Genomic DNA, 24,616 nt, shown 5'->3' on the forward strand with positions numbered 1-24,616 from the left:
GCTATGATACTATGGGGATTGGTAGAGTGCTATGATGTGGTTGTCTTATATGCAATTTGCCTGCCTTTATCAGAGAAATATTTTGCTTGAGATTTGAAATCAATGCAAAAGATAAAGGGAACTTTGGGATTTGATAAATTTTTTTTATGGTTTTTTTACATTTTTTATTGATTTATAATCATTTTACAATGTTGTGTCAAATTCCAGTGTTCAGCACAATTTTTCATTCATTCATGGACATATACACACTCATTGTCACATTTTTTTCTCTGTGATTTATCATAACATTTTGTGTATATTTCACTGTGCTATATATACAGTGTAATCTTGTTTATCTATTCTACAATTTTGAAATCCCAGTCTATCCCTTCCCACCCTCCACCCCCCTGGTAACCACAAGTCTGTATTCTCTGTCCATGAGTCTATTTCTGTCCTGTATTTATGTTTTGTTTTTGTTTGTTTGTTTTTGTTTTTTAGATTCCACAAATGAGCGATCTCATATGGTATTTTTCTTTCTCTTTCTGGCATACTTCACTTAGAATGACATTCTCTAGGATCATCCATGTTGCTGCAAATGGCATTGTGTTGTCGGTTTTTATGGCTGAGTAGTATTCCATTGTATAAATATACCACCTCTTCTTTATCCAGTCACCTGTCGATGGACATTTAGGCTGTTTCCATGTTTTGGCTGTTGTAAATAGTGCTGCTATGAACATTGGGGTGCAGGTGTCATCCTGAAGTAGGGTTCCTTCTGGATACAAGCCCAGGAGTGGGATTCCTGGGTCATATGGTAAGTCTATTCCTAGTCTTTTGAGGAATCTCCACACTGTTTTCCATAGTGGCTGCACCAAACTGCATTCCCACCAGCAGTGTAGGAGGGTTCCCCTTTCTCCACAGCCTCTCCAACATTTGTCATTTTTGGATTTTTGAATGACGGCCATTCTGACTGGTGTGAGGTGATACCTCATTGTAGTTTTGATTTGCATTTCTCTGATAATTAGTGATATTGAGCATTTTTTCATGTGCTTTTTGATCATTTGTATGTCTTCTTTGGAGAATTGCTTGTTTAGGTCTTCTGCCCATTTTTGGATTGGGTTGTTCATTTTTTTCTTATTGAGTCGTATGAGCTGCTTATATATTTTGGAGATCAAGCCTTTGTCGGTTTCACTTGCAAAAATTTTCTCCCATTCCGTAGGTTTTCTTCTTGTTTTATTTCTGGTTTCCTTTGCTCTGCAGAAGCTTGTAAGTTTCATTAGGTCCCATTTGTTTATTCTTGCTTTTATTTCTTCTAGGAGAAAATTTTTGAAATGTATGTCAGATAATGTTTTGCCTATGTTTTCCTCTAGGAGGTTTATTGTATCTTGTCTTATGTTTAAGTCTTTAATCCATTTTGAGTTGACTTTTGTATATGGTGTAAGGGTGTGTTCTAGCTTCATTGTTTTACATGCTGCTGTCCAGTTTTCCCAACACCATTTGCTGAAGAGACTGTCTTTATTCCATTGTATATTCTTGCCTCCTTTGTCGAAGATGAGTTGACCAAAGGTTTGTGGGTTCATTTCTGGGCTCTCTATTCTGTTCCATTGGTCTATATGTCTGTTTTGGTACCAATACCATGCTGTCTTGATGACTGTAGCTCTATAGTATTGTCTGAAGTCTGGGAGAGTTATTCCTCCAGCCTCTTTCTTTCTCTTCAGGAATGCTTTAGCAATTCTAGGTCTTTGATGGTTCCATATAAATTTTATTATGATTTGTTCTAGTTCTGTGAAATATGTCCTGGGTAATTGGATAGGGATTGCATTAAATCTGTAGATTGCCTTGGGCAGTGTGACCATTTTAACAATATTGATTCTTCCAATCCAAGAGCATGGAATATCTTTCCATTTTTTAAAGTCTTCTTTAATTTCCTTCATCAATGGTTTATAGTTTTCTGTGTATAATTCTTTCACCTCTTTGGTTAGATTTATTCCCAGATATTTTATTACTTTGGGTGCTATTTTAAAGGGGGGATTTGATGAATTTTAAATCTTCTTATAGTACATTCACCAATATCATTAAGGTTTTTTTTTAAATTGAAGTGTAGTCAGTTTCAGTGTGTCAGTTTCTGGTGCACAGCACAATGTCCCAGTCATGCATATACATACATACATTCATTTTCATATTCTTCTCATTAAAGGTTATTACAAGATATTGAATATAGTTTCCTGTGCTATACAGAAGAAACTTGTTTTTTAATCTATTTTTATATATGGTGGCCAACATTTGCCAATTTCAAACTCCCAAATTTATCCCTTCCCACTCCCTTTCCTGTTGTAACCATAAGACTGTTTACTATGTCTGTGAGTCTGCTTCTGTTTTGTAGATGAGTTCATAGTGTCCTCTTTTTTTAGATTCCACATATGAGTGGTGATAACCTATGGTATTTTTCTTTCTCTTTCTGGCTTACTTCAGTTAGAATGATGATCTCTAGGTCCATCCATGTTGCCACAAATGGCATTACTGTATTTTCTATGGCTGAGTAGTATTCCATTGTGTAAATCTACCACAACTTCTTTCTCCAGTCACCTGTCAATGGACATTTGGGTTGCTTCCATGTCTTGGCTCTTGTATATAGTGTTGTTATAAACATTGGGGTGTATGTATCTTTTCAAATTAGAGTTTCCTCTGGATATATGCCCAGGAGTGGGATTGCTGGATCATATGGCTAGTCTATTTTTAGTTTTTTGAGGAATCTCCATACTGTTTTCCATAATGGCTGCACCAAACTACATTCTCACAAGCAGTGTAGGAGGGTTCCCTTTTCTCCACACCCTGTCCAGCATTTATCACTTGTGGACTTTTTAATGATGTCCATTCTGCTTGGTGTGAAGTGATACCTCATTGTAGTTTTGATTTGCATTTCTCCAATATTAGCTATATTGAGCACTATTTCATATGCCTGTTAGCCATTTGTATGTCTTCACTGAAGAATTGCTTGCTTAGGTCTTCTGCCCATTTCTGGATTGAGTTGTTGTTTTTATTATTAAGTTGTTTGAGCTATTTATATGTTGTGGAAATTAAGCTTTTGTTAGTTGCATCATTTTAAAATATTTCTCCTATTCTGTAGGTTGTTGTTTTGTTTTGTTATGGTTTCCTTTGCTGTGCAAAAGCTTGTAAGTTTAATTAGTTCCCATTTATTAATTTTTGCTTTTATTTCAATTGCCTGGGTAGCCTGCTCTAGGAGAACATTGCCAAAGTTTATGTCAGAGAATGTTTTACCTGTGTTTCCTTCTAGGAAGTTTATCATGTCTTGTCTTATATTTGTCATTAAACCATTTTGAGTTTATTTTTGTGTATGGTGTAGGGGAGTGTTCTAACTTCATTGATCTTACATGCTGCTGTCCAGTTTTCCCAACACCACTTGCTAAAGAGACTGTCTTTTCTCCATAAGGTGGTTTTAAATAGAGTTTAATAATACTTAATACAGACTTTCAATAAAGAAGATCAATACTGTGGTGCATTTTACATTTAAATTGACACTGTGGAACCCAACAACCCTAACATTACTCAAGTATTCCTTTTCACTAAAAACTCTCATCTCCTTTCAGTTCCCATGGTTCCTGTGCTATTAGGAAAGTAGTACAGTGAATTAATTAGTCATTTTAATAAAATGTGACTTTCTTAAAAGTTAATTATTAAATGGAAAATCATGGCTGTCAGCAAAATGTTAGCTTTTCCTCCTGATATTAATTTTAAAGTTGATTTGTCATAATAAATGATGGTTGAATACTTTTCATGTTCTTAGGTGTTAGTTTTATTGTAATTCCCATTCTAAAATTAAAGTTTTTAACCCTCCCTAATACCAATTCAGAAGATGTAAAACTACTTAAAAACACCCATTTAATCTCCTTATCTTTGTTAAACAGTTATGATTACTAGTTGTGCTAAAGTAAGCTTTCCAGAAAAACCAATGATGATGAATGGGCATGAAATTTGTTCTGTAGCTTTACAAATAGTTAATTTTTCCAGTTTAGTTAAAAAAAAAAGAAACTCTAAGTTCCTTATCATTCAAAGATGTATTTCTGGTGATTCCAGTGATTCCTAGTGCAAATCTACAATTAGGAAAAAATAGTTATGTAAAATTAAAGGCTGATTTTTCAAGCTAGTGAGCATAAAATTTAAAGAGAATAACAAATACATGGATTGTATATCCAACTAAATTTTCTGTTTCCTTTTTAAAACAACTTTATTGAAGTCTAATTTACATGCCATAAATTCTCCATTTAAAAAACTATTCAATGATATTTAATAAATATATAGAGTCACACAACCATTTTCACAATCTGGTTTTATTTATCAACTCAAAAAAGATTGAAGTAATAAGCTGGTGAAGGAACCAGCTGGTAGAAAGCCATGTGTAGTGTAGCCCTGGAGAGATGGGAAATAATTCTCCCTCGACAAATAAATGTATCTAAATAATCAGAAGTTTTACTTCAGTTAATGATGCCAACTTAAAAAGTTTTCATTATTAAAAAAAAGCTAATGACCAAGTCTCATTTAACGATGAAAATTTTAAAAATCAAATGGTAGACTTCTGCTTTCTACACATAGATCAAAGTATAAAGAACTTACAGAGACAAAAATAGGAAAATACTGATTTTCTGAGTAGTTAAAATATTCCCATTCTAAGAGGTAAATTTTTTTATATAAAGGTCAAACCAAAAATCTCAAAATATTGAACAATGGTATAATTTATTGAGACAGTGCTTTTAAATTATCACCGTAAAATAGACATGAACAAGTGTCTTTACTGAGTAGTTAAACTGTTCTGGTTTCTGGTTTCAGTGAGATTCCATGGACATTGATAAATTCAATGGTGTTCATGCACCTTTAATTGATTCTACATCAGACGGGTTCGTGCACCTGGTGAAATTCTAAACAACGTTTAAATGGTGTGAGTCTTCAAGAATATAAATTGAGTAGCAGCTGCCTCCAAACACGACTTATTAAAACAGGCTGATTCACAGAATTCTAACACCTCCACATTTGCCCAACTTTTCTGCTTGTCATTTGTTCTCTTTATAATAAAGTAGGTAAAAAAAAAATAAACACATCATCTTCTAAATTTGAATTTATAGGCTCTGTCCATGTGTGTCATATATTATTTAGATACCTGTATTTTAACATCTTGCATAAAACATGAACTGAAGAAACATGTAAAGAATTTAAATAGGATGCTACGAGCAGCCGCATCCTTAATTGTACGTGGACATTTTTCCTATAGATGTTAATTCTTAAACACTAGGAATGCATCTGTGTTCATTTGAATTTCACTGATAAAAGGAATTGGAGAAAACTTATGTGCAATCTTGTGTAGATTGGGCAGGGAAATCTTTAAAAAGAATGAAAAGTGCAGGTAATAATAGGAAAGAAAGAAAGTAAATTGCTTTGATATAGCGTGAGTCACAGAGAAAATTCTGATAAGCACGACTCTTGTTTAGCAAGGAAACCATAGGTTAGTTGAGCTGGACTGGATAGCTGGGAAAAAAAGGACGTCAGGGCATAGGACGGGCTTGATAAAGACACAGCACTGGGGCTGGCTTGGTGGTCTGAGCACGTGGCAGACGGTAACTTCCAAAGACTATGCATTCCTAACAAGGGAGAGATGGAATAGCTTGATTGAAAATCAAAGCAGAGAAGAATTTCAAAGAAACTCTCTTTATTAGACCTAACCTAGCAGGTTGCTACAAGTAAAATGTGTACATTTATAATTCATAGTACAGTTTGTACACCAAGAAAATGGTTTCTTATGCTCTAAATAAATGCATGAAGGCTAAAAATACTACACCTTCTGAACGTGAATTTGCAGATCTCTGTCAATGTGTATCATAGGTTGTTTCGCCGCCCCTTTATGAAAACATGAACTGGAGAAACACAGGAGAACTGTGTTCCTTAAGCTCCGCTCTGGTCTTAGTGTGTAGAGAGCCCCCCGTGGAAGCAGGGCTCCTGTTTCCTCACATAGGGAAACCATTTCTACTGGATGGTTTATGAGGCTGACACTGTTTACAGGCTTCAAGCATTTTAGCATTTAATTAGACAGGTATATAAAAGAAGAAAATGTAGGTGTATTGCTTGATGCCTATTACTGGATGTTTGTATACAGCATTCAGTGAAATGATGGAAAAGCAGTCAGATCTCAGAACTGATCTGTTATGACCCCATGAAAGGAACAGATGGCAGGTACTGCGTGAATTCACACTGATGCTTTTGAAGGTTGACAGTGACTGCTCAGTTTCAGGTTTTGAGGCAAACAGGACTCTAATTACCAAAATGCCCGCCCATGACGATGGGAGAGAGCGCAGCGGGACCAAGCACCTCCATTTTCAGCAACAGCTGCAAACGCTAATCAAACCAAACAGTGCTAATTAAAACTGGAATAGAATAGAGCAGTGACAAAAAGCAAACGGATTCTGTAGGATAACAACTACCCAAAAATGGACCCCGTCTGACAAGGAGGTGGCCAAAGATACCAGATACACAGGAGAATGGGACATAAAGTAGTACCTGTATAAATGAGTGACCGGGACTACGGTGTAGTCTACAGATGGGAAAAGATTTACACTCATAACAGAAAAAAAATTTTTGAAAATTAAAAAATAACTAGCACTAGTTGAAACAGGAATTCTATAACCATTAAATGAAGTCCTCAGAAGGCTTTAGAAGAGCCCTGGGAACAGACAGACTTCAAGAGAATCGTGAAAAGAACTGTAGAGTCTTCAGTAAATATTGATGCAGTTCTCAATTCTTGGATTCCCTGAGGCTGCTTTTCAAATCCTGGTTTGCAGAGTGATGCTGGCCTTTCCAGAAGACAAGGAATTCGTTCCAGAATATAAAGCAACTGCAGGTGGAGCAGCTAAGCTTGTGATATTTACTCCAGCTCAGAAAATATATATAGAAAGACTTCACTGATGAAGAAATTAGTGCATTGATGTACATTTTAGGAGCTGTATATCTTGTTGCAGACAACTTTCCTAAGTAGTACCTTAAGGATTCTTTTTGCTTAGTAGTAATGACAGCAATAAGTAATACTGAAATACAATGCTCCCTAAAATCTAGTCTTTATTTTTAAATAGCCCGTTAATACTTTAGATATTGTAGCTCTTGCCACTCTGAGGATTTATTTCAAAAGGCCTGCAATGTGCTGTAAACAAGATGAAAAACTGGAGATAGCATTTATAGAATCTATATATATATCAGTTGGAGTCCAATCAAGAGACAAAAGCCGCACCCAGTATCTGAACAGGGAATTTAGAAATTCTAAACTTTTATGCAAAATAGAAATAAAAATCACTGCCCTTTAAGTAGCAACAAAGAAAATAATTATGTTAGCTAATGAATTTCATTTTATTAGAAAAAAATTAACCATAAAGTTATCTGTGCTTGATATTTTTAACTCTAGTGATAAGCATCATTGCAGAATGAATATTCGATTTCTCAGAGAAAACCAGAGTGATATCATTTTCAGTGTCTCCCAGGTAAAATTTAGTAGCTGTGTGACTGATGATGTTTTGAGATCTTCTGTATGCCATATGTGAAGGTTCATGTTTAATACATAGTATCTCCCAACCTTGCAGTTACTCTCCATGTGCATTTTGCTTTAGTTAGGAAATCCTACTGCATAAAATCAATGACAGAAGACCAGGCTGATCATTCTAGATCCAGCAAAGACATTCATTACATGAACTCAACTCACCATCTATCCAAAAACAATCCATGACATTCTCAGTCCTCATTTTTTTTAACTACCCCAGATCTTGTACTGGATCAGATAATTTATTCATAAACAGACAACCTTCTACATATTTATTGTAAACCATCATCGAGTCATGCAAAATGAGTTTTCTGTGATGGGTTTTTTGACAGAAATATCCATCATATTTAATGGACCCTCTTAGATTAGAAATTACCAAGTAAAACTTATGCATATCAAATGAAGTAGAAAACTATCATTTTAATTATGCCATCATTAATTATCACCATGTATGTGTAATACCTATTTCTTAACTAGGATAGGTGCAGACTTGGATCACCAGGTGTTCTTTTGAAATCAGTTACAGAAGTCCCAGTGACATGACTCACTGTTGATCCTTGCCTGAGCTCATCAGTCCTTGACAATGTACCACTCCCTCATGCTTCTTAAAATTTTAAAACTTCCTAAAAAGTTCATACTCTACTTTTCAGAATAAATCATGAGGCTTTTAAGTCTAATGGTGTATGTCTCATTGTCCCCCAAGGACCTGTGTCCTACGTAGTTCATACATAGTAACCGTTACAGGGCAAAGCCTCGGACAGACGATCACACAGCTAAGCTCATACTCAGAACCAGTAGACTCTTAGATTCCACACTGATGTCGAGAGACAGCGTATGATGGGAGGCACTGTACTCATCATGGATAAGTGGATATTTTTGTTTATCCCCACAGTGATGCTGTGTAGCCACTGTCAACAGCCACTGTAAACACATGACAATGCAAGAGAAACTGAAGCGCCACTAGTCTTCATGGCATTACATGCATTTGAAGAATAGCAGTGGGAAAAGACGGTCAATGGCGGTAATTATTTCTGTGTAATCAAGGCAAAGAGCTTCTGCGTTAAGTAGTGAATTCCGAGTGTTTAAACAATTCCCAGAGCATTCTCGTAGCTCGGAGATTCCCTCAAAGCATTCCTTTATATAAAAATCTATTCTTTTCTAAACACAACTGAATTTAGAGGAATATATTTTGAAGTTTTTTTTGATACATATTAGATATTATGTAAACAAGAAGATGAAAGCAGTGCGGTATTTTTATTTTAAAAAAAAGGCACAAAAGCAAACTTATTTACGTTAGATACTGGAAATCTAAACCAACCAACAAACAAAACAGACCTAAAGTATTTCCTCATAGCACGGATCCCCATTTAGCAAAGCTGCAGCGTCAGAGCGCACGGTGGTTTTACAGTAGCCATGACAATAACTGAATTACGTGGCACACCTCAATCCTGCTGTGACCAGTTTGGAAACTTGGAAAAGACTCTGTAAACCTCTGGTCTCTTTTTCATTTAAAAAAAATTTGGGGCCAGAAAACAGTAGTGATGTCCAGCTTAAGCAACAGAGCTTCAGTCCTCCATGTACTGTTTATGATGACAAAGCCCAGCCCTTCATAGTTGTGGTCTTACAAGAAATAAAAAAAAACAACTTGCTACCTGGGAAGATGCCTGTGGCATGCCTGCAGAAGGTATATCTTTTATAAAATAGTCTACATCTCATCCCCCAGAAGTTCCCCTCTTCTCTTGGATGCTATACTTCCAGTCGCATGCTGGCAATATTCGTAGACAACATAAATGCACATTTCTAATACAAAATCATTGTGTATTTGTCTATTCTCCACGTAAAACTTGATTCGCTTCCTGTATTTATGTCTGTCTATTCATATCTATATTTGTGTATATAACATATACATTTATAATCACACACATTCAGAGTGCAATTGTGAAATGAGTGAATTACTCCTAATGCAGAATTCTGTTTTCCACACTCGCTCCTGATTCCATGATAATAGAGTTTTAGGTCTAAAGATACTCTGAATCCTGTTTCTAAAAGCTGAGCATCTCTCCCCTGGAGTCCGATAGCACCCGTGTAAGTGGCGTTCCTACTCTAGCCACTTACAATGCTCAGCCTCTTAATCCTAAACCTGGTACAACCAGGTCTGCAGGTTTCCCCAGTTAATGGAGGCACAAGAGGGACGGGGATACACACAGGTGCTCAAGGACACGCTCACAGCCTCGGCGGCTTGATGCGGCGGCGCCCAGTGTCGTTCCCAGGAAGGAGCTGCCGGTGCCCCCTTCGCTGCCTCCAGAGCAGCTCCCTGCAGAATAAACGCTGAATGTCACATTTGCTTTTTGCCTTTTTTTTTTTCCTGTAAAAGCAAAAATCCTCCTTGGATTTCTTCCAGTTAGCAAAAACAGGTCCTTATGTAGGTCTTCCGTAAAAGCCAAGTGGCATAAAGTGAACTTTTGAAAAGCAGGGGATAGCTGATCTTTTTTCCCCCAGATTTCTAGGGTACAGCAGATAACTAAAGCGAAAAAAGGGGCTCTGAGGAAAATAACCTCCAGAGCATTGATTCCATCTTCTGTCGTGTGCACCCATATCTGAGTTCTGTGGACACCTCTTACTGGCTTTTGTTCTTTCGTGTGATTTATTTTAATCATATTTTTATGACAGACAATATTGAAATGCAAAGGATAAATTACACTTCCTTAATGTTATGCTTCGTTGTCTATTCAACTTATGTCCAAATAGATGGTGATTCTTACAAAATGAAAATGGTTTTGTTTCATTCAGTCTCTGGGAAGGAATGTTCTTTGCAGCTAAGCAGTTTGTACAGACCTGGGCTTGGAAGAGGTTTAGTAATAGGAGAGACAGAGCGTTATACAGCTGACCCTTGAACAACGTGAGTTTAAACTGCCTGGGTCCACTTGTACACAGATTTTTTCCCCAGCAGTAAAAGTACAGCACTGCGTGATCCATGGTTGGTTGAATCTGCTGATGCAGAGGGCTGAGTGTGAACTTTACACAATTAACTCAGTGGATGGTCAGTGCCACTGAACCCTGGCTTGTTCAAGAGTCAACTGTATTTACAAACATCTTGAGTATGACCAAAAGCACACGAGTTGAGGCCCAGTGTTCTGTGCGGATTTCTATTACACTTTACTGAAATTTAAGATGATATATCTTCTTCCTCTGCTAGAATGGAAGCTCCCAAACCATCAAAATCTGTCACTACTTGTTCACTGTTCATTCACTAGTGTCTGGGAAAAAGCTTGGCTTGTTGTAGTCTCACAGTAGTTACAGAAGGATGAATGAATGAGTGAATGGAATGGATGATGATTTACTCGTAATCCAGATGCTTCCTGCACATTAAGTGTCTAATAAATGTTTTCTGAGCTGATTCTGGCTCTTGTATCCCCACTGCAGAATCCCAGATTGATTATCAAATACATGTTGAGCAGGAAATCAAAGCACAGCTTTAGTTAGTTTGCTTATTTAACCAATTGCTAGTTTGTATTTTCTGGGGAAAATAATGTATATTTTAATACGTGTACATTATTCTAAGAGATGCTGTTGAGTTAAGACATCTGCTGTTATCTTAGTGCCATCAATTCATCCATTTTAATCTCTAAGTTAGAATGTATGACTATTAAAATGGACATTTTACAAATGTTTTTTAAAAACCAAGATTTTCAGTGTTGCAAAAACTTGTCTATATATTTACTTTTTAAAATTTAGTGTCAGCTTTATCAACTTGCTTTTTTTTTAAATTATTTACTCCAGCTGGGATAATGGATAATACATATTTGGGAAATTATGAAAAGACAGAGAAAAGGTACTGGCAACATTTTGATTCCAACATTAGGAGATTTAAAAAAATAGACTAGAGGGAGATTGTACAAGTTTCATCGTATATGTTCAAAGATTGGACTTCCTGCTCATTTCCGGCTCCATATATTTTAAACAACATGTCTGTAGCCAAATTATGATTCTGAGCCAAGCAAATACTGCAGTGGAAAGGTCATTCTGCAGAAAAAATAGTATTTTAACTTTTCTCTGAGTGAGTCAATGCCATGATGCCGATCCCTTCCCCACTCAGATAAGAGGAGATAAAGGAAATTGTATTACAATTTTAATATTTCCTTTGTCACTTTGAATAAAATCCATTAATGCCTGGGCTTTTACAAAGATGTCCTACATGAACAGAAAATACAGCCAGGTTATTAGCTAAATGTAATTGCCTGATGATAACAGACTCTTTGGAGTCTCTGTTTGACTCTTATTTAACTTCAAAAAGACTGTCAATTAGGAGACCACATTTAAAGCAAGTGGGAGAATTATGCATGGACACTCTTAACAAAAGGCGACATTTTCATAGAATAGTACATATCATTTTTAGAATACCAAACTCCTACTTTAGTATTGTTTAGAAATGAAAGGACTTAATATTTTTTGTGTCCCCAAGTGTCGAAAAACATGAGGTCACTAAACGTGCCCGAACCTCACACGCTGTGCAGATTGTATAACCACAAAGTCACGTCGCCCCTTCTTCTGGTGAATCTGTGCGAACAGTTCAGCTGATGCCTATAAAATGAGGTGTGTGAGTGTGTGTGTGTGTTAAGTGTTCCCAATAATTAAACATATGAATTAGAACACTGAAAGTGTCACTGGCTTTATAAGTCAGATACTTAGTTTTGAAGTACCTAATCCAGAGCATCTTGTGTTCAGAGATCATTCATATTTGGATTCCCAGTGGGGAAGGGAGCGCAGATTGGACAGGAGACTCACGGAAGCACACTGACTCCCCCAGGAACCTGAGCCCAAGCCTTTCTCTCTGCAGGATGCCTGTGTAGGTTCTGAGGCATTTCGCTGTGACAGGCAATCTTCTAAATCCATACTAGACATTGTATCATGAGTTCAGGCAATCCTTTAAGTATGAGTTTCCTTTTTTTTTTTTTTTTGAGTTTCCTCTTTTATAAACACATATAATCGTGTGTTAGGGGAGAAGTTCTCATGAGTTCTACTTAGCAAGCTTCTGCTTCTTTGCACTTTTTTTTTTTCTGTAAAAGAGGGAAATTAATCTGAGCGGTCTGATGGGAAAACTCCACATTCAATAGAGACACTATAGTTTCAGAAATCAGTTTGAAATGATGAGTTTCTTCCTCTTGTGCCACGTTCCCTATTGTTGCTTTTTCACGGCCAGGCATCCTGCTCATCATTGGATAAACTGTGACGGGCACAACGCTGTGGTCCGTGTTCCGATGCGTCTTGGGGTCTCTGTGTCTCTCTCTCCCTTACAATCAGATGAGTAAACTGACCCCTGACCTGTCTCTCGGGGACAGACTTGAAAGTAACCTCCCTTCTCTCCACCCCATTCCATAATGATAGATGAAAACCCCTGCTTCATCGTGCTCATTTTACCATCCATGCGCCAGACTGTGAGAAACAAGTGAGAATCCTTACCTTGGGCGAGGTTACCAAAAAAATGAAAAAAACCCAAAAACCTTAATAGTTTGCACTTGAAGTTGGTGCAGTTCTCTCAAGCCACAAAAATGGGCAACGTTTTCTAAGTATTAGTTTGAGGTAAGTTTTATTCTAAAATCATTTCATGTTATGCTTTCATTTTCAAATCTAATTTCAGATTGATGCAATACTTTAATTTTCTAAGAGAGTTCATAGGGTCTGTATTTTTGCAGCAGAACAGTTTTAGACTTGAACAAACAGGGAAGTATCTTCTGGGGGTATCTGGAAGAACACCTCAGAACCTTGTAGAGAACAGCCCCTGTTCCAAAAGGAGTTCTAGCTTCAGCTTCCAGAACTGTTGAACGGCCTAACATGTCCTGTCGGGGTGGATTAGAACTGTGAACCATTCTAGCCTGCCTGTCTGGGGAGGGAGCACCCATTCTTCTTTTCAAGCCTCTGGTTGGATGCTCAGCCCAGACATAGATGTAGAATGACCTATGACCTCCGCCATCTGCCTTCAATTTTCTGAACATCCAACCGCATACACTGTTTCCCAATATCCCACTGAAACCATCTTTTGTCCCCTTGCCATGCCTTCTGCATTCTCTCCTCATGTCTTTGCTAAAGGTACCATTTTTCCATTTACCCAAAACTTTCTTACACCAGAAATTGACACAACATTGTGAACTGACTGTAACTCAGTTAAAAAAAAAAAAACAAAACTTTTTGACACTTAAGATGGTCCCATCTTACCTCCTGCACACATTTCTTTTACTTTTTTAAATAAAAAAGACAGGCATTTTTATGTAGGCCAGTGACATTCTTTTTTTATTTTTTAAAACTTCTCTATTATGGTATGATTCCTCTACAGTAATCTACACATATTTCAGATGTACAATTTGATGAATTTTGATAGATGTCTACACCCATGAAACCACCACCACAATCATGATAGCTGTTTCCATCACTGAGACTGTCCAGTCCACCTAGATCATCCTGTCTTTGAATTCCTATAACAGCTATTCTATATGTATGACACAGAATAACCTATTTCTCCATGATATCTCTTCTAATTTTGCCTTATGGCAGAGTTACTGGGGTGTGATTGAAAATTACACATCTGTGTAACTTCTCTACCTACAAAGGAACTCTTTGAATGCTTCAAATGAGTGTCTAGAATACAGCTTCACTGTACAGTGACACTATTGATAGTTATTTTGAAGTTGTGACTCCAGACAATATATTTCTAAGTTTTTTTGATAAACCATCTTCACTGTTTATGTCACATATGTGAGCGTCAGGTACAAGGTCTCATAGTCAACATAGGAAGAGAATTGATGCATGTCTGTTAATTACACACTAAGATAATACAATTCTTTAAATATAAGCAATAAGAACTAACATTTATTAAAAAGGAACAATGGGCCCAAACTATTTCCCATTTTTAGGATGAGGAATCTGAAGCTTAATAAAGCTTAATTCATTTCTCTTAAGTTGTACAAAGGAGGAGGCAGGACTCAAACCCAGGTCAGACTCTCTTTAAAATATTTGCTTCTCCTTGAAAATAGTTACCTAGCAAATAAATGTGTTGATTGATAGAACACAGGGCACCATGTCTCCTGCCAGCATCTCAAGCCACTACATCTAAAACCCAAGAAGATGTTTACACTATTGGCCATCACTTACTGGTGGCAACATGGACAACTATTATCAACCCACTTTTGTAGATGAAGAAACTAAGTGATCAGATAGCCAAAGAGCATGCCTACTCTAACTATACAGTCTAGGGTCTTTCCAGGATTCTATGCACTTGTCCCAACAAATTCATGTACTTCCTGTACCTCAAAGGCCTTTTCTCAACCTCACTTATCTGGTGATTGCCTTTTCATCCCAGAAAGACTAACCACATATCACTTTCATTACATAGTTTTTCCTGAACACTTTCTCTACAAAGGGCATGTTTTATTTATTTGTGTGTTGTCAGCATCCAGCAATTCCATAATAAGCTCTTTGGGCTAAAAATGATCCTGTAATTTCGATGTTGTTTACTTGTTTGAAGTTAGCATTACTTTTTTCTTATTTTTATTTATTTGTGGCAAAAATCTTTTTTAGTCACAGCTTTCAAATTTGGAATAGGGCTTTTTTCCCCTTTAAACATTCAGGAATATTTTCCCTCAGTGAGAAACAGTAGAAATTGGCATCATACCAAGTAGGCTGAATCAGCAAGAATGCACCTGGCAAACTCAAATAATCTTATTTTATACTATTTTATACTTCTGCTGTGAAAAGCTGCAGTGGGTCACATCGTAGCTGGGGACAGAATGATTATGCAAATTCAATTTTAATTCCTTACTGTCTTGTATCAACTATGTTGATTCTTTCGCTGATAGAGAAGCCTAATGTGTCCCTTGGCTATAAGTCATGTAAGAAGGACATCTATTTTATTTTAATTATCTCTCTCTTGATGTTTCTTCATTTACAGACTTAACAATTAAGCCTACATATATGTCAGTGGTTTTACCAGATCATTATAGGTAGTTGATTTTAAATATAGAGACACTGTTTTATAAATACAGAATTAAATTTAACAAGACCATGGATGCTTTAAAATACACTTACACGGGCATATTCTAAGAGCCAAAACCCTAAAAATATTATCTATCATAAATAACTACATAAAATATTTCAAATATTGTCACTAGCTCTTGGCTGAGATGTAAGATTCTTATCCTCAAAATAATCAACAGCAAACTAAAATGTACCGGGGTTCCTGCAATGCCTAACAATTATGTTACATTTTATATATTTTATACATTTCACTATCAGAAAAATTCAGTATAGTAGATATGATATTCATATTACAGATACAGAGTGGGAGCTGAGATTAACTTCTTAAAATCACACATCTTCTAAGTAACAAACTGGGTATGTTGGACTTACAGATCTCTGCTTGCCTTATGTCCTCAGTATATTAGAGAAAATGTGACACAGTTGTAAGACTTACTAAAACAGTCTTTATTTTTGTTTTCTATTTGTATGTCATGAGCATAAAGACTGACTCTGAGATTCTTTTTTGGAAATATGACCCTTAAAATTGTCACTTAGGCTAGAAACAGACACCATCCCTCCAATCCCCATTATATTTTTGCTAGAGGAAGTGTAAGTGCAGTTAAAACCTCTCAGTTAGCAATACCATCAACAGTGCTGAAAATGACAATCTGCATGTCACAGAGCAAGGTTAATGAAATAACTGTTAACAGTTAATAGTTCTTAAACATTTCCAAACAGAAGTGAGTGTGAAATGGTGGATCAATAAATTAAAGCTTTCAAGGTTAGTTTTTTTATTTTTTGTTTTAAATGTGTGTGAGTGTTGACAACTGAGAGGCACTTCAAAAAAATGTTTCTTCTGTATAGCACAGGGAACTGTATTCAATATCTTGTAATCTTTAATGAAAAATACGAAAACAAATATATGTATGTATATGCATGACTGAGGCATTGTGCTGTACACTAGAAATGGACACATTGTAACTGACTATTTCAATTTATAAAAAAAAGAAAACAGCAGGTCACTCTGTGCCTTAGGGAAGAGAGAATTTGTATTGTTGAGATACATTTTGATATTATACTCCTGAAGCAAAAATGTCCGCTGGTCGAATTTTAAATAAGCTAATCTTTGGTTTATAGTAATTAAGAAATGCCCCATAATGCCATAAATAATAAAGTTACTTACAATTTTTATTGATAATCAAAACTTCTTTCGACAAAAATACATTGATTTCCAAAATTCCTTTTGTAGGAAAACACTTGAGCTGAATGTAAACTGAATATAATTTAATTTCTTGCTGTTTTATTCAAAAACCTTTGTTTAGTTAATGTAACTTCCTTGATAGAACCTTATGCTTTTAAACAGATCACATACAAAAATGATAGGGAATGTGAAATTTCAAAAATATCGTTGAATGTGGTATAAATTAATACAAAACATCAAGGGTTAACAATGGAAAGGATGATAAAATGCCATTTATTAAAATTACCAATCATAAACCTGAAGTCTATGCTGTTTATATTTTAACAGTTAAAATTTCAAGCCAGAAAATTGTTGCACAACCTTAGTGTTGAAAGACTGTATAAATTTTCTATGTTCAAATATTAAATGTAAGTTTTGTAAGTTTAAAAGCAAGAGAAAAAACAAAATCATAGGTAAGAAGCCAAGTCTAATTTTAATTGATGGTCATATCTGTGACAGATTGTTTGCAATAATTAGAGAATATTCTGAATGAAAAGTAGATTTCTTTAATTTAGTGCTTACAGTGTCACAGGGGGACCTCTCACATGTATGAATCTCAATTTGTCTGCGTAACAATAGGCAATAACCATACTCCAGGAAACCCACCATGTGCAGGGGGCAGCTCAGAGAAGGAGTTAAGGGTGGCCATTTTTAAAGTTTGTTGCCAAGCGGTCTTCTTATAGGATGAGGTCATTGCTGCTTACACATCTCGTGCATGTGGGAGGCGTGAAAAGTGTACAGAGGACAGTTGGTCACCAGGCAGGTTCTTAGCATGAAACTCCGTTTCAAAGCCTCGCCATGTAAATAAGATTTTTGTGAGTCTTTCTCGTAGAATATTATAAGAATACAGTGAATTTTATGCTTGTATTTGGCACATGGAGCTGGAGACAATTTCCAGAAACACCTTTGAGTCATCTCAGCTCAGCATTGCGTGATCCAGTGGGAAGGCAGGGACGTGGAAGGCATGATTATCCATTGGTTAAGCAATATACGTATATACAGTGAAACACCGAGTCAACCCTATTTTGCTTTCAAAGCAATAATATTAACAGGTTAAAATCATTTAGATATTATATAAATGTGCTATGTCACATGATACGGGACAGACTTTCTGCTTTTCCAAGCAAAATGAGATGATTAAAATAATTAAATATGATAAAGCCATGGGTGCTACATAAAATGGAAATAGAAAATGAGGTGAAATAATAATAAAGTTAATTATTGAGGCACTAATATAAATCATTAAGCACACAGATAGAAAAACTCAAGTAATTGAACATAATTTCACCTACATTCTTAGGTTATCTGAAAAGAGGAAAACCTTTGTGTAGAAGAACAACATTATCTGCTACTCATGATCTACAAATAGTGAAGTTGGAAAGGTAGAAATTCCAGAGGGCAGAGATGATAACAAAACTAGGGTAATGATAAAAAAAAATGGACAGTATTTAAGCTTTTCTATTCTGCTTTTAAACTTTGCACTATGACAGTCTTATAAGCAAAGACATCCTCTAAAAAAAAAAAAAGAAAAATGATGGTTAATGCACATAAGATGCCAGAACATTAATAAGTAAACAGAAATATCATTTCTTTCCTTTATTGCTTTCGTGAGTCAAGGGAAAACTGAAGTTTGCTTTGGCTTCAGCATGTATGGGCTCACACGAACAGCCGGTATACATCTAGAAAACATTCTCGGACCAGGAATCTGGCACAAATAACCTACAGGAAGGACACTGCTGAATAGATTAACTTATAATGATCTATCTTGTAGATTAATATATGTAACTTTAGATTTTAGTTCTCTCTAAAATCGTGTGTTAGAACAATACATAATCTTCTTTGTACACATAGACTACCTGAGCTTTTGAATACATCATATAGGCAGGACCAAAGCTATCAAAAGTTGGACCCAGGGCCCTGCGACAGCGGCAGTGACTTCTAGCTGCGTTGCCAGAGCAAACGGGAAAATGCAGAGGCAGGAGTTTGTTCAGCTACACTTTCGGCATCTCTGTTTCCAACCACAAGTGATAGTTAAATCTAACATAAACCTTAATGGGCATCATATAAGGGGCCTCTATTTCGTGCTGGTGCCACGCAGGGAGACAATAGTGGAACAAGAAAGGCTGGGATGTAGGCAGGAATGTTTGTTGCTCCCAAAACTCACATGTTGGAACCCTAAGGCCCAATGTAATGTCTTAGAAGGTAGGTCCTTTGGAAGGTGATGAGGACAGGAGAGTGGAGCCCTCACGAAGGAGATTAGTGCCCTCGGAGTAGAGACCCCACAGTGCTCCTTGCCCCTTCCACCGCAGGAGGACACAAGAGGTCTGCCGTCAAAAGAGCCCTCCCCCACTCCAGGTTGGCACCTTCATCTTTGGCTTCCAGCCTCCAGAACTGTGACAAATAAATGTGGGGTTTTTTGTTTGTTTATAAGCCACCTAGTTTGTGGTAGTTTGTTGTAACAGCCCGAACAGATTAAGACAGATACAGAAGTGGGGGTGTTGAATGTTTTTTCAGGAATGAAAGCAAAGGAAAATGGGATGGGCTGTAATTCATGCTAGCTGGTCTTTCCTGCCCCCCAGGATAGAAACAAACAAATACAAGCAAAAGGAAAAAATGATATATTTTTAATGATACTGTTTTATCAATTTTCATCTTTTTTTTAACACTCTTTAGATTGAAGAACACTATCATACTGTCACTAGAATGTTTTTTAAACACTAAGTAGAATAGTTTCAAGCAAGAAATGTTAAAATGTTTATGTACTTCTGATGTGAAGGCTATATTTTTTTTTGTAGTTTTATAGTAAGTTTTATTTTTTTAACTTTTTTTAGAGTTATAATCATTTTACAATGTTGTCAAATTCCAATGTAGAGCACAATTTTTCAGTTATACATGAACATATAGATATTCATTGTCACATTTTTTTCTCTGAGAGAGGCTATATATTTTAGATAAAGAAAATACAGCTAGGAAATGGATGAGTTGTAATACAGCTGAGTCTGCAAGGCTGAGTGAGGTAATAAAAATTAACAGTGAGATCCTGTGTTCTAGTGGGACATCCACAAGCTACTCTTTGGTTTAATCCAGAAAACATGGATTCTTTTATTTTTTGCAGTTCTGTAGTTCTTTCTTACTCTCGCTGCCTCCCTGAAAAATAACTTTGTACGCTCAGTCATGACACAGTGTAATTTCCTTACAGATGGGAGCTTGTCTTCTGAAGAAATTAGAACTCATTGAACAGATTCTCACCCATAATAAAAAAGCTATCAGGATGTCTAAATGCAGTTAATATACTTAAGGACATAGATACAACATACGTTCTGAACATAAACATCATTTCCCTTTATAGAAAAAACATGTTAAGAAAAAAATTAGATACCACTTTACAAAAAAAGATTGAGTGGTAGAGTTACTAGTCCCTCAATGTTTTACTTTCCTTGAATTGTCAAACTGCTTTCAAGGGATTTGAAAATAATTATTTCAGTAAAAGGATGTAGACCTCCTGAACTTGCATAATTTCCCATAAGAAAAATTTAAATCAGAATTATGTAAGTACATCACTACAAATCCAGTTGGCCCCAAGGCAATGCTTAGAAAGCAATAAGGATGCAGAAAGCCACAAAAACCAGGTTAGTCTCAAGCCCTACTGGTCCTCAGCAATCTTCCTTTCCTTGGTGGTCGTTTGGAGGAAGACCACAAGTGCATAAACTATGCACGGCGTTGAAAGATTTAAAAGTAAAAAGTGGTAGAATATTTTACCAAGAACCCAAGCACAGCATAAGAATATGAAAGGGAAGAAATTCACTAAATTAAAAACAAGAGAGGTTGAATAGTGTCTAACCAATTTAGGACTGGCCTTCAGTGAAAGCCAGTGATTCACGGAAGGAAATAATCAGCAGCAAGACTAAGATTATTCGAGTGTGTAGTCTGCGTTTATCACAGCATTTGTATGGAGGGAAATTTTTCCTTTCTCAGCAAAGATCCTGGCAAGGGATTTTTAGAAGCCCTTTAGATTCCCTGGCCAAACTATGGTTCTCAGCCATGATATTTTTATATTATCACAAATCATGTAAGCCATAAAGTAGCTTCTGCCATCTCACTATTGTCTATCCAGTATCCTGACATTTCCTGTTGATCACTTAATATGGACTCTTACTCATATTTGCATCTATTTTTTGCTGCCTTGTCACCCTCTCCAACACACAATGACTCACTAACACAGCCAAACATCAGTGACCACATCTATCTTGTCTCCTCTGTCCCCAGAGTATTTGTGAATTAATAACAAAAAATTAGAATAGGAATTTTTATGCATAGGTGTTTATTGCAATAATACATACAATATTTAAACATTGGAAAGGAGAGAAATTGTTTAACAATAGATTAACTTCAAATATTAGTATATTTATACCTTATTATGCATTCATCAAAATGCTATTTTAATAATGTTTTCAAATAGCAAAATATTTAAAATAAAATTTTGGAGGAAAAGTAGGGTTAAATCTGCATAGACATAATTGTGATTATACTGTGTACATAATCATATGATTAGCATGTAGCTATATACTTAGCGTATGTATGAGACCATGAGACAGACAGTATGAATGGTCAGAGAGGATGTGAGCAGACGTCACATGCATCAGTATGGACCCCGGAGTCAGGCTGCCTGAACGTGAATCCCAGTTTTGCCCCTTAATGAGCAAATTACTTAACCTTGCTGTTCCTCAGTTTCCTCCTTTGTGAAATGGGAAAAATAAATATATGGATGATGTTGGGATTAGATAAGTGAATTTCTACTTAGAACAATATATAACAGAGTAGATACACAATTCTTAGCTATTACGATCATCTAAATATACACACACGTTGTAAGTACACAAAATGAACTTAGGCATACACACAGACAATTGCAAAACTATGCAACATTGAGCAAAATGTTATCAGTGAGTATTTCTGACTTTTGAGATTGTCGAAGAAAAACTTTTGTGTTTATTTACATTTTTTTCCATTTTCTGTATCTTTCTGGAATGAGCAAATGTTTTTATAATCAGAAATAAAAAAATTTTTTGTATGGTATTTAAGAACAGATGAACTGAGTCACACATACATATAATACATATACTTAAAGTACAACATCTTATTAAAATATAACATTGCTTAAAATAGTGCTCAGCATGTAGGATGCATTCTTGGGGCATTTATTAAATTCATATAAATGGTCATTGAGGACCTGGACACAGTAATTAGTAACTAGAGGATATTCAGCCCAAGAGATTTGCGGGAAAGGCAGTTAAAGGACAAAAGTGAAATTGTAGAAGAACACAGTATCAGTCTAGCAAAGTTTGGGTTCTATAATCCTAAGACTTAGGTACGTTTGATAGGCAGCATTGAAGAAGCCAGTACAAAAGGAAAGTTAGAAAATCTATGAAGTGAGGAAACAGGCTTCATGGCCAAATTCAGATTCCAGATAAGCTAGGGAAAACAGAGTAAAATAGGATAAATTTGCTGTAAAGAGGAAAAACTTTGACACGATCCTAAATTAAGGAATGTAGGGCTGGGTGTATGTATGTAAATGTTTGTATTTAAAAAAGCAAAAAAATGACAGTTCTATTTTTAAGTTTTTGAGGAAGCTTCATACTGTTTTCTGTAGTGGTTGCACCAATGTACATTCCCGTCAACACCCTTTTCTCCACATCCTCACCAACACTTGTTATTTCTTGGCTGTTTGACAATAGCCATTCTGACAGGTGTGAGGTGACATCTCATTGTGGTTTTGATTTGCATTTCCTTGATAATCCAGTAATTCCACTCCTGGGTACCTATCCAAAGAAATTGAAAACACATTCAAAAAGATATATGCATCTCAGTATTGATAGCAGCATTATTTGCAATGGCCAAGATATAGAAGCAACCTAAGTGTCCATCAACAGATGATAAAGAAATTGTGAGATACACACACACACACACACACACACACACACACACACAATGGAGTATTAATCAGCCATAGAAAAGAATGACATTGTGCCACTTACAACAACATGGATGGACTTAAAGGGCATAATGCTTAGTGAATAAGTCAGACAAAGACATATGCTATATATTCTTACTTACACATGGAATCTAAAAAAACAAACGAATATAACAAAACAGAAGCAGACTCACAGATACAGAGAACAAACTGATGGTGACCAGAGATGAGAATGAGTGAGGGGAGGAGCAAGATAGGTGAAGAGAATTAAGAGGTACGAACTACAAGGTGTAAGTTACAGGGATGTACTGTACAGCACAGGGAACACAGCCCATATTTCATGATGACTTTGCATGGAGTAGAATCTGTTAAAGTATCAAGTCACTATGTTGTACCCCTGAAACTAATATTGTAAGTCAACTATACTTCAGTAAAAATAAATAGAAAATAAAAGGCACACATTTAAAGAAACTTTGCTAGATTTTAATTGAATTCCAGCCTGATGGCTCTAAGTAACTACTGTGGGCAGTGGGCTAAGTAGTGGTAAAGACCCTCATCTATAAAGGTCCAGTGCCGACACTGGTCTAAACCAACATGCTTCAGAAATGATACATATATGCACATACACACACACACGCACACACACGAAGGAAAAACAAAAGCAAGGCTGGAATTTCACAGGGTGCGTCATTTAGGAACATTTCACTCCCACTTAGATTTCCCCGATACAGTCCTTCTGTAGCCAGTTACATAACTGTTTTCAGACTCAAATGATTCAATTAAAATCTAGCAAAGTTTGAAACTTTCTCAAATGATGATTATAATTCTAATAATTGATATTAGTAATAGAGTATAATATTTTTATAACAAGCAAAGAATCTATCCATGTATTTTACATTTAACCACCCCCATCCAAATAAGTTTCTCTAACGTGACTAATTAGGAAAGAATTTCAGGAACTAAATAAAAGCAACAGTAGGACATCCACAAGTTCCAATATCCTAATGTTGTAAAGTCGCTTAGTCTCCTAACCAATTAGCACTACAAATATAGTGCTAATAAAATCCACCAGACACCCATGGGCCCCTCACTGAAAATATTTGTGGGAATTCTTGTGTCCATGATGTATGCAAATTTTATTAATGCTAAGTCAACATTTCAAATTTTTAAAAATTTAATATTTGTAATTAAAAAAACCCATATACACTAAATTTCAGATTCTGTGGGAAACCCCTAAATTTTACTCTCTGTGGCTGGAATTAATATTTGACTATGTGATTTAAATTAAGGAAGACATTTATTTTTATATACTCAGAGGTAATAGACTTACTTGAATAAATCTAGTAAATAAAGCTAACTTTGCTAAAATGTGTCTTTAAAAGAGTAAGAATTCAGGTGCATTTAATGGAATGACATGCACTATAAGCAGAAAATTTAATAGTGTAGGCTGATTTTAATTCTTCACTTTACTATCTTAAAGGATTTAAGTAAAAGCAACTTAGCAAATTTTTTCCTTCCTTCCTTCCGTCCCTTCCATCACCATGTTCTGTTCTTTGTTTCTGCACTAGCAATTCTGTAACAGATAAATGAGGCATGGATATTATAGTAATTTGGCTGAATTTATTTTCCAGAAAGAGATAAGAAGTAATAAATACAATAAAATATAATTTTGTGGGAGTTCTACCACAAATCACTTTAAGTTTGTATGGGTCACTGAGATTTTTCTTTATTGCTTAATGTTCAACATGCAAATTCTGTCAACTTCCTGCTTACACACATGCATATTTGTCTATATAACTTAGACTACTTTCTTTTTACTTAATATCAA

The 24,616-nt window shown here is 35.9% G+C and overlaps 1 protein-coding gene and 1 long non-coding RNA gene across 2 annotated transcripts in view; one reads left to right on the plus strand and one right to left on the minus strand.

Annotated features, from left to right (window-relative positions):
* Positions 1–24,616, plus strand: part of LOC140690424 (uncharacterized) — an 84,558-nt gene that overhangs the window by 22,524 nt on the left and 37,418 nt on the right. The window lies entirely within an intron of this gene.
* CCDC102B (coiled-coil domain containing 102B) overlaps positions 21,309–24,616 on the minus strand; it is a 184,475-nt gene continuing 181,167 nt past the window's right edge. The window contains exon 9 of the mRNA XM_072952139.1: positions 21,309–22,636. The gene's annotated coding sequence lies outside the window, so the exon portion shown is untranslated. The remainder of the gene's footprint in view (positions 22,637–24,616) is intronic.

The sequence above is a fragment of the Vicugna pacos genome, chromosome 30, assembly GCF_048564905.1.
Source record: "Vicugna pacos chromosome 30, VicPac4, whole genome shotgun sequence".
Classification (NCBI taxonomy): Eukaryota; Metazoa; Chordata; class Mammalia; order Artiodactyla; family Camelidae; genus Vicugna; species Vicugna pacos.